This window comes from Dasypus novemcinctus, chromosome 15 (assembly GCF_030445035.2).
Source record: "Dasypus novemcinctus isolate mDasNov1 chromosome 15, mDasNov1.1.hap2, whole genome shotgun sequence".
NCBI lineage: Eukaryota > Metazoa > Chordata > Mammalia > Cingulata > Dasypodidae > Dasypus > Dasypus novemcinctus.
Window position 1 is genome coordinate 55,832,469 of NC_080687.1, and position 11,380 is coordinate 55,843,848.

Consider the following 11,380-nt stretch of genomic DNA (forward strand, 5'->3'; position numbering starts at 1 on the left):
AGCTGCATAATATTCCACAGTTTGTTTATCCATTCATGAGTTGATGGACATGTGGGTTGTTTCCAGCTTTTGGTAATCGTGAATAATACCGCTATGAGCATTGGTGTGCAGATATCTGTTCATGTCACTGCTTTCAGTTTTTCTGGATATATACCCAGTCGTGGTATTGCAATGTTACTTGGGAACATATATTGAACTTCTTTAGGAACTGCCAGACTGTTCTCCACAGTGCCGGTACCATTCTGCATTCCCACCAACAGTGAATAAATGTTCCTGTCTCTCCTCATCCTCTCCAACACTTGTAGTTCTCTGTCCTTTTAATAATGGCCATTCTGATAGGTGTGAAATGATATCTCATTTTGCAGTTTCAATTTGCATTTCCCTAATCATTAGTGATTGTGAGCATTTCTTCATGTGTTTTTTTGCAATTTGTATTTCTTCTTTGGACAAATGTCTATTTAAGTCTTTTGCCCATTTTTAAATTGGGTTGTTTGTCTTTTTATTGTTGAGTTGTAATCATTTTTTTGTCTTTTGGAAAATTCTTTCTCAGAAAGGGGTCACACCCAGCAGTGCCCAATGGAGGCATTTGATTTTACTTACCAGGGGAAAACACACTGCTTTTCCTTTCTGCCCCAAGAACCAAGAAGCCAGCCTAGTACACACATGTTATAGCTAAATAGGCTTTGGGAAAGCCCCCTTGAAAGCATATTGTCATGAAAAACAATTACTTCCAAGAGAGAAGTATGTGTTAGCATTTTCAACAAGTATCTCACAAACTAATTAATGGAACAAAAAATGGAGCATAATATGGGGCTACCCACAACATATTAGAGGCAAAGTTGTGATTTCTTCAACAACTACTACTATAGTTTGCTGACACAAACAGGCAACTCAATTCATTTTTCTCATATTCATGGATAAACTGAGACAACTGGATGAACTCTGGAATCCTTAAACAAAAGTATTTAATGTTTTTAAAATCCATCAATAATTATTGCCTTCTAAATAAATAATAGTTGTTTGTTTATCATGTACTTCATAAATTCTTTGAGTAAGAGCAGGGCTCATCAGAGTTTGAAATACACAAAAGTGGCGATTTAGAGATTATACATCTCCTAAATATTATAAACAAACAAATAAATAAATGGAAATAGAATTCTAAATAGTTAAAATTTGAGGAAGTGTTCTTAAATAGTAAACATGTACACATTCATCCTTCTATAACTTATTTTTAGTCATTTAATTTTTTCATGCAAAGAAAGAATTAAAGTTTCTCGACCACATTGTATCTTGTAAATTGAAAACTAATTGACCCTACTTAATACTTACTCACCAGCCACAGCTTTTTTTTTTTTTGCTTTAATGAGATGATTTTGAACTTTTTGATTTTGAAGTGATTGTTAAAAATTTTTAGACATTTGTGAACAAAGATATTATTTTCAAATGTAATTTACAAAATCTCTACTGAAATTTCCTTATGTAAGAAATCTGTAATTTCAAACTTTTTCCCTGAGGGAATTTATTTTTGAAGTGTCTGCATTTCTCTTTTATATCATTTCCAGTCTGTTGCTTTGTTCCCTTCCTCTGGGTTTTAGAGTTTTTTCTTATATTTTCAACTAAGATTGAAGTTTGCTGTTTAATTTTTTTAAAATATTCACATGAAAGATTTTTGGGAACAATTCTACTTTTTTAATCCACAAAGCTATGCTTTGAGTAGGTTTCCTCTTAGATAACTCCTTCTGTAGCACTGTTCATGATTAATTAGCATTTCTAAAGAAATAATGAGTGACTTGCTTTTCACTCTCTTTACAAAATGTTTGACACATTGGAAATGTTTGATTTTGCTCTATTGCTCTTAATATATGCTAATACATGACTAAAGTGTGTTAAAATAGTATCGTGATTAAGCTGGTAAAGGAATCTCAATAAAATGATTAAATGCTTTTCTTCTTTAATAGTACAGTGAAACAGTAGCTTGTCTATTATTGATAATGATACCAGAATCTAAAAATGGAAGATACAATTTTGATTTTATTCATATTGATAAAAGATATTGACAAATATTGATGAAAGATAAATTTTAGTAGCAAAATAATTTGTAACTAAAAATAATTTGTAACTAAAAAAATTTGAAAAATGTCCTTGATAGTTGCAATAATAATAACAATAATGGCAATAGCTTAATGTATACATTAAATAGAAATTTGTATATATATATATAATTTAAGCTATCTCAATTGTGCACATGTTTTGGGAAATTTTCCAAGCCAACCTATTATAACTTACAAGGAAATATTGTTTTTAAAATATGCTTGCCCTCTGTTTCCTGGTGTTATGGCTAACCAAGAATTAGAAAAATCACTCACAAAAGTACTTGAACAGTTTGAACTTATGGTGGATATCTGCTGTTTTTCTTTCAGGAATTCTTTCATCCTTCTGGTAAAATATTCCCCTTTCTTTCCTTAAGTATCACCCTGCACAAAACCATGCCAAATGTGGTTTTGATGGAGTTATCACAATCTCTAGTTTTGATGGTGGTCTCTGAGTGACCATAACCCTCTGACCGCCCTAAAGATATTGGTGCAGGAATGGGTTAATGAATGAACAGGGGAGAGTGGAATCCACATCCAGGACTTTGTTCCCCAGTTGAGGGAAGAAAAGAGCTCTCTTTTTTATAAACACTTCAGGAGTTTTTAAGAAATTCAGAAACATGGGCCCCACCCCAGACCAACTAAGGTAGTTAGTTATCTTGTTGTAGAATTTGAGAGAGGTTCAATTATTTGCGTATAAAGAGGTCAGGACTCAGGAATGATTTTGAGAAGGAAAAATAGTTTATTGATGGCCGACCAGACTTGGGAGCTTTCTCTTTCAATCCCAAGCCGGAACAAGATTTTTGAGTCCCTTTTATACAGAGGAAAGGCCAAATGGATCTTTTGTTTCAGTTCTCAATAGGCTTGAATGAACATATATCTTCCACATCCTAGGTAAGCTTTTAGCATGGACTTTGTACATTCTAGATAAGCTTTTAGCATGGACTTTGTACATTCTAGATAAGCTTTTAGCACATTTGGTTTGCATTTTTGCTGAATATTTAAAGTTTATAGAGTTTGCATTGATAAACTGTTTCCTGGGACTGGAGTCGTTGCCATGGTCACCAAGGGCAGGACTGCAGCCTCTCATCATTCCATACCCACAAGTCAGGACAGACAGCTTAGGTTAAGGTTATCTCTGAAGAGACAAAGAGCCTCCCACCCATAGCCCACATCAATCTCACAAGAAAGTCTGAGGAAAGGGTAAGCTTTAAAAGCTCCCTGAATGAGTCTAATGAGTATTTCAGGTGCACTCACAGATGCATGGTGAAGATTTACTCTCGGCATCTTGGCATTTTGTGGAATCTGGAAGTGAAGGCAAATTTTTGAACCTTGATGACACGTTTTTTGTCCACATCTTAATCCAAAATTATCTCCATGGCTTTTGTACTAGTTTATAATTTTATTTATTTTTTGCATAAATCAATTCAAGGTGGGTTTTCTGTCACTTGGAACAAAAATAAACTTAATAATATGGTAAATAAGTCAAGAGTATTTCAAGTACTTTTACCTTTTTCTTATACTTTATCATGGTTCTCTTAAAATCTGATTTTAAATAATGTTATGAAATTAAAATGACGTTTCTAAAAATTCCTTTGATTTCTAGAATTATTCATTCACAAGGGGATGATTGGGCTCAAAGATTACAAACCTACAGAGTCTGCCCTCTTTCTTAATTACATAAAATAAATGGTTTTGCTTTATTGTGACTATCAGATGAATAATAAAAGTAAGTATTATACGGGGGAAAAATTAAAGCTCATTTTGCTCAGTTTCATGAGTTGATTTATGAGTTTCATAACAACATTACTTACTCAATGAGCTAATAAGATGTTTATGATTGACCAATAACAACCATGAAGGACCCTTGCATCAGACAAGTAATTTTCAATTAAAAAAATTACTGCAACTAAATGGGTGACATTGTGAGACATGCTATGAAAATGTGATTAAAATGTTATTAAATAAGCATATGATTAAATAATTCAATTATATAATTAGCAATGTCATTTTGCTTCATCTCTTCCTTGTATATTACATATTATTTCACATACACAAATACTTGTCTATAATAAAAACAATAGATGACCTGAGAGATATAGGTGTCATTAGGAAAATAAAAAAGATAGATCGTAGCATGCAAAATTTTTCTTTCAGGGTAATTTAATCTAAATTCTGAATCACACATAAATGTTGTCAACTACTTTATAAAGTATATATTATACTTTTAATATTATATTCCTATATTTAACTGATTATCATATTTATCTCATTTATAACACATTTCAAACCTAGTTAGATATTTATAATCAAAAAACATTTGTATAGAAAGCAGCACTTAAGATTGCTTATCCTATATTCTACAGTTGGTCAGGAAAGTAATTGAAAAATATCATCTCAGACCTTCTAATGTAGCTGGACTATAAGGGAGAGTGATGAGGTGATGTGAGGAAGATGGGGAAGAAGTATGCGGGGACACTCCCTAGCAGGTAGGAGCAGGCAGGAGTGTGGACAGAGGGACAGCTTGTGCTTGGGGCAGAGAAAATAATCGATGGGTTCTTTTCAATCACTTACATCAACTAAACAACAACAAACACTCCTACAATATGTAATCTTTCAGAATTATTCAAGTAACCCCCATGCTAAAAGAGAGTAGTGCTATTTTTTTCTGTTTTAGTTATCCATTGCTCCATCAAAAGGACTGTACTACTTTGTAGTTCAGAACAATGACATATTTTCTCATGCTTCTGTTCATGGGTCAGAAATTCAAGCATACCAGGCTAGGTCATAATGTTCCACATGATGTCAGTTAAGGTTATTCACTCAGTTGTATTCAATTAGGGCTGGATGAGCAAGGTAAAGGAACACTTTGTTATAAATCTTGGGCCTTGCTGCTCCTTCATATGACCTCTCCATAGGGCTATTTTGGGCTTGCTCAGAGAATGGTGGTTTGAGGGTTGTCAAACTTTTTACATGGTGGCTAGCTTTCTCTGAAAACACAAAAGTGAAAGTTGTTCTTAAAATCTGTTTCAAGAACTAGTGTAAGACAATAGGACATAAAATGCACCTTTAGATTGTTGATTGGTGGTCAGCATGCATGTGCAGGGAGAGAAGGAATTAATGCAAACTGTGGTAGACTGAATTATGTACCCAATTTAGACATGTTCTTAATCTTAATCTGCATTCTTTGGGTGTAACCCATTGTAAATAGGACCTTTTAAAGTTCTTATTTTTAGTTAAGGCATGGACCAACTGAGTGAGGGTGGGTCTTAATCCAGGTTACTGGAGGCCTTATAAAGGGAACGTAACAGAAAGAAGCAGAAGCAGGAGATATAGGAGGAACCCAGAAGAACAAGGAGAGAACATCCCGTGTGAAAAGCCAAGGAACTACAAGGATTGACTGCAACTAGCACCAGATCTCCTTACTGATATTTAGATTTCAGACTTCTCCTAGCCTCAAAACTATGAGCCACACGTTCTGTGGTATATGTGGTGCCAGCTATAGCAAACTGAGGCAGATGCCATCTTGAAGAATATCTACCACAACTGACATGTTGCATCAAAATGCATGCCCCCTCATATGCTAAATACACACAATACTCATTCCAAAGTCTATCAAAAATCAGCATCAGCATCAACTCCAATAATGCATAGTCTATATCAGGTCCAGAGTTGGAGGAATGTCATTAAGGTCAGTTTCTCATGGGCAGCTTATCATATTTATCTTTTTTGTTCCAGAATGAAAAAGATAACGGAGGTTTCCCTCAATCTAAATATCAATGTATTAAAAATTAAAAAAGATAAAGAAAATTATTTGCCCTCATCACCCTAACATACACAATATAATGGTCAAGCAAAAACAGAAAAAACATCATGGAAACTCTAAAAGATGCAGGGAATGCAAGGTAATTATCAGGTACTGATTTTATTAGTCAGCCAAAGGGGTTCTGTATTTGGGATAAATGCTTACAGTTACAAGGCCCTAAAGAGTCCAACTCTAGTTACCATAAGAGGTACTTCCTCACCAACATCCGTTACCACATGTTGAAGCAAGATGGTTGCTGTTCTCTGCAAGAGTTCAGTTTTCCTCTTCTTCTTAAGGTTCCATGGGTCCAGCCTCTTCCTGACCTCAGCTGTAGACTGGAGGTCTAGTTTCTTTCCAGACCTTCTCATCTGTTCAGGACTCTGTTCTCTTCAGCTACAAACTATCAGGTGAATGGCTTAGCTCTCTCTAGGGACCTGGGATCAAAACTGACAAAGTTCTTTCTCTGTTCTTCTGTGTATTTTCTTCTGTGTGTCTTCTAGAATGAGTATCCATTTATATAGCCCATCAAAAGTGCAGAGAATCAACCCTGAGTTACACCATACTGACATGGTTAAATCAAAGCCCTAATCTTGACAAAATTTAAGCAAAGACAATTCAGCTGAGTCTAATACAATAAAAAGGTATCATGCCTACAGGAACAGATCAGTTTACAAATGTAATCTCTCATTTTGGAGTTCATAAATAATATCAAACTACTATACTTATCCACAGAAATGTTGAAATCCAGCTGTGTATATATTCTCAGGAAATTCTACTCACAAAGCATGGAATGTTCTTTGATAAAGTTCAGTTTTGCTCCTTGGAGCCATAGCCTTTGGCACCACTCTATGAGAGACCACCTCTGTCCATTGAGTTTTTTATTTTTTAAATAAGAAATAGCTTTTTTTTTACAACTGAATAATTTTCTCATCTACTTTTGTTTAATAAATATAGGAGGTTCAGAGACATTTTTTTTATTTTAGCTATCTCTACCCCCTTTTATTCCAGGCTGTTGTTATTTATCATATAATTCTCTTAAAAAGATTGTGGGTTATCCATGAATGATAATGGAATTGATTCAATGCCCCAGAAAACTCATCCATAATAGATTAAAACTAGACATTTCTTGACTTATGCATATGAAGCTGCTGAGGGGCAATGGCCATAAGATTCTTAGAATCATATTTCTAACTGTAAGGGATCACAAGGTACCAATTTAAATCTTTCAAAGAATTTAACAAGAGTACTTAGAACCTCACCTTTTCAATTATTTTTAGCCAGAAACCACATTTTACTGGGAATATTCTGGATTGATATTTAACTTAAGGTCTTTCTCACTTCAAGACTATTTTGCTATCAAGAATAGTAGGGGATGAGAAGTAATTATATTTTCTAACCTAGCAATCATGAGTTTGAAATATTTCCTCCAAATTCTGCTTGACATTTGAACAACCCCTTCTTTAGTACATCTCTCTCTTGCAATACCTTCTCACAGTCAGCATTCTACCTTCAAATATCCTTGCTTAATCCTCAAGTTTAGTATGTGTATTTTCATAATCATCCAGGTCATGCAGACAACAGTTTCACTAATTTTTATACGAATACATAACATGTTACATGTTATTAGCCCCACATAAAAAAAATTCTCACTGAATTTCCAATCTCCACTAACAGTCTATTTGGAGTCTTCTAGTACTTTTATTACTTCTTAATCCCACAGCCAAGGTATTTCTAACCAAAATTTGTGAGACTTTTGTTATAGCATCAACCCATTTTTAAGGGAAGGAGGAATAGATTCAACTCCTGGGAAAGTGTTATGTGCATAGGGGAAGAGAAGGGATTAAAACAGGCTACATTTTGAGATGTTTGTCACGTAGTCTATGGTTGCTCTTGAATTTGGCAATATAAAGAAAGGTGGGGCTATATAACTGAAATCTGGAAACAATATTTGGTAAGTCATGGTTGTTTGGAAAGCAAGAAAAGCCAAGTTTTTTTTATGTATGTTATGTTTTTAATACACTGTTTTTTATATACATACACATAAATGTTTATATATATGTACCTGGATATATGTTTATGTGCCTATGTTATAGGTGTATGTATGTTTATAAATGTATAGCATGGATAAAAGGAGAGTTTAAATGCTTTTTTTCTCTATATTCCCTCCTCCTCCTGATTCCTGAAGGAAGTGGTTCTTTGCTAGATGAAAGTAGTTGTGCAAGCTGTGGAAAGAAAGACCTTCCTTAAAACTTTAGTCATTTGTATTGTGATGTCTCATCAATGTCCTATATACTAATTAGCATTAATCCATATCTCTAAGCCCAGTTAGGTGCTGATTGGGAAGCAATATAGCACAGTAGTGAAGACAGACTTAATTTTGAATCCTGATTTCTCTATTTCCTATCAATATTGTGCTAATTAGCTTGCTTAATGCAATAATAAACTTAACTTATGAGACTTTTGTATACCTACGCATACTGCTTGAAACCTAGCTTAATAATTTAGTCTTTGAATTAAGTCATGTACTTATACTGAAAACTTGAGGAACCCAAAAAATCATGACAACCTATTGAACTGTTTCTAAGCAGCAAACAGGCCTTATGTGATAAAACTCTAACTCTATATTGTAAATAGTTCATAAAAATGCATTAACATTTCATATGGAAATTGGTTTAGAGACTAAAAAGGGAAAGACAAATATTTACAACATTTCCGTAATATTTTTTAAAATATTGAAATATTTTTCAATATTTTTATTGAAAAATTAGGAATATGAATCTATACAAAAATAATTTTAAAAGCCCAGAGAAGTACTTTTTTATGAACATGTTGACAATACTTGAAATTAGAGCTTATCAAATTTGAGCACATATTTTTCTCAATACAAAGATTGAAAAGTTCAATATAACATTTTCATTTCTTGTTCAAACAACCTATTAGAAAGGTCAAAACAAGAAGCTGTCTGGTGCAGTTTCACTGCTTTTGCACATTTACCATGATTTTTCAGTGCTTTTATTCTTAAATTGAAGTGACAGCCTGGCAATGAAAGTAATGTCAACATATTTTCTTGGTATAGTTGCACATGCTTTTACTTGTGGTCTTTACCAGTGGTATCAAAATATTTTTTAATGATTTCTTCAATATTTGATTATATTTCTCTCTTGGCATTTCTTGAACCATTTTTTTCTTCATGTAATCATTATAACTGTTTTAACCCATAGTATCTCAAAGACTCTCTTCACTATTTCTGACCCAAATAAATGGCCAGATGTCATTACTTTTCTTCAGAAATTATTTCTGGATCTGATAATTCATTGACTGGTCCAAATATACCTCTAATTACACAATTAATCTATTCAGCCAAAGAGTTATAGATGTCCAAACAGGAAAATTTGGGGAATGTAATTTATCTGTATTAATGTACTTAAGTTTTTTATATGAATAAACAAAGAGCTACATTTCTAGTATAATAAGAATAATACTAGGGAAATATATCAGACAATAAATCCAAAACTTATTTTAGATATGCTGAATTTTCATATGTGTATTTCTTTTCTAAACAGTGCCCCAGTTGTCCTTATTGAGGTCTAATAATCAAATTCCATGATACTGAGTCTGCATGATTTGATAGAAACCAATCAGAGCCAAATATTTTTGTTTGGTTTGCTCAACTGTACATGCATGACTGGACTTTTTTGGATATAAATTGGGCTATTTTTTTATTTTAAAGAAATATGCCCTATAATATTAATTTGATCAATACATATTAAATTTTACAATTCAAATATAAATCTATGAAAGAAAGATAATACAACAAATCTAGAGCTCTTGATCCTTTTTTTCTCCCCTCCCCTCCCACTCCCCTCCCCCCTCCCCCTCCCCTCCCCTCCCCCTCCCACTCCCCTCACCTCCCCCTCCTCCACCCTGCTGTTTTTGCTGTCTGTGTCCATTCACTGTGTGATCTTCATATCTATTTCTCTTTTTTGTCTTCTCATTTTTCTCCTCTAGGGTTCCCTGGGATTCAATCCTGGGAACCTCTGATGTGGAGAGAGGTTTCCTGTCAATTGCACCACTTCAGTTCCTGGTCTCTGCTATGCTTCTCCTTGACTCTCCCCTTCATCTCTTTTTGTTGTGTCATCAACTTGCTGAGTGACTCACTTGCACAGGCACTGGCTCACCACGTGGGCACTCATGTGGGCACTCAGCTCACCACGCGGGCACTTGCATGGGTACTCAGCTCACCACGCGGGCACTTGGCTTACCATGCAGGCACCCACATGTGCACTCGGCTTTCTGCATGGGTACTCGGCTCACCATGAAGGCACTTGGCTTACCATGCAGGCACCCACATGTGCACTCGGCTTTCTGCATGGGAACTCGGCTCACCATGCAGGCATGTTTTATCTTCTTTTTCATCAGGAGGACCCAAGGAATGAACCCAGGTCCTCCTATATGGTAGGTGGAGACCTTATCACTTGAGCCACATCCACTTCCCTCATGATCCTTTGTAATTGACACACTCTTAGTAGTCAATTTAATTTAATTGAATTAATTAATCAATTATTTTGGTGATATGGATTATGCTTACAAATTTGAAACATATTAGAAAAGATTATCTAGATGAAAAGAAACCAAGAACAGATGGGAGAATGTTTGAAAAAAATTAATTTGGAGCATGTGACCAGCTCAATTGCTTTACAATTATACTTTGGGTCAAAATGGTTTGAAAATATCTTGTAAATAATACTGAGTTTGGCTAAGTTTTTTGGAAACAAACTTTTGACAAGGCATTGTGCTAAAATCTATGTCAAGTCAATTCAATTCATACAACATCCAAGGTAGATATTATCATCCTTTTGTTATAGATGCAGAAGCTGAGGCTTAAATTGACAAAAACTGCATTTAAGTTTACAAAATCTTGGCCAGGATATAAAGCATAACATTAGAATTTATCTTTTCAATATGTCTTTGTAATAAGTGAGGTACAAAGAAGGAAAGAAATTTAATTCTCTGTAATTTGATAGTCTACAAGCAGGCTTTCAGGTTGATAGGAAGTGTTTTTACCCACTGGTAATCATCTGATTGACTCACATAAAATTTAGTTATTGAAACAAAACGTAGAAACCAAGAGATATGATAATAAATAGAATATAAAGATTTGTCCCTCTTTCTGAAAAAATTAAAACCCAGACTTGGGTGTTCTCAAATGAACATAGAAACTATTTTACACTTTTGGAAACTGATGGGAACTGAAGGAGCAATTGACACATAGCACACTGGATGATGATGTTCATCTTGACTCTTTCCAATGCACTCCGCATTGATAAGCCAAGCAGAGGCTGAAAAACAACTTGTATTCTGAATTTCAATATGTAAAACTAGTCAATAAAACATGGAAGCTAGGAGATCCTTATAGGCAATCTATCCTTTTTAGACTCTAAAGACTCATCTCCTGAAATTCAAACTCTTTATACTTGTGTAATTT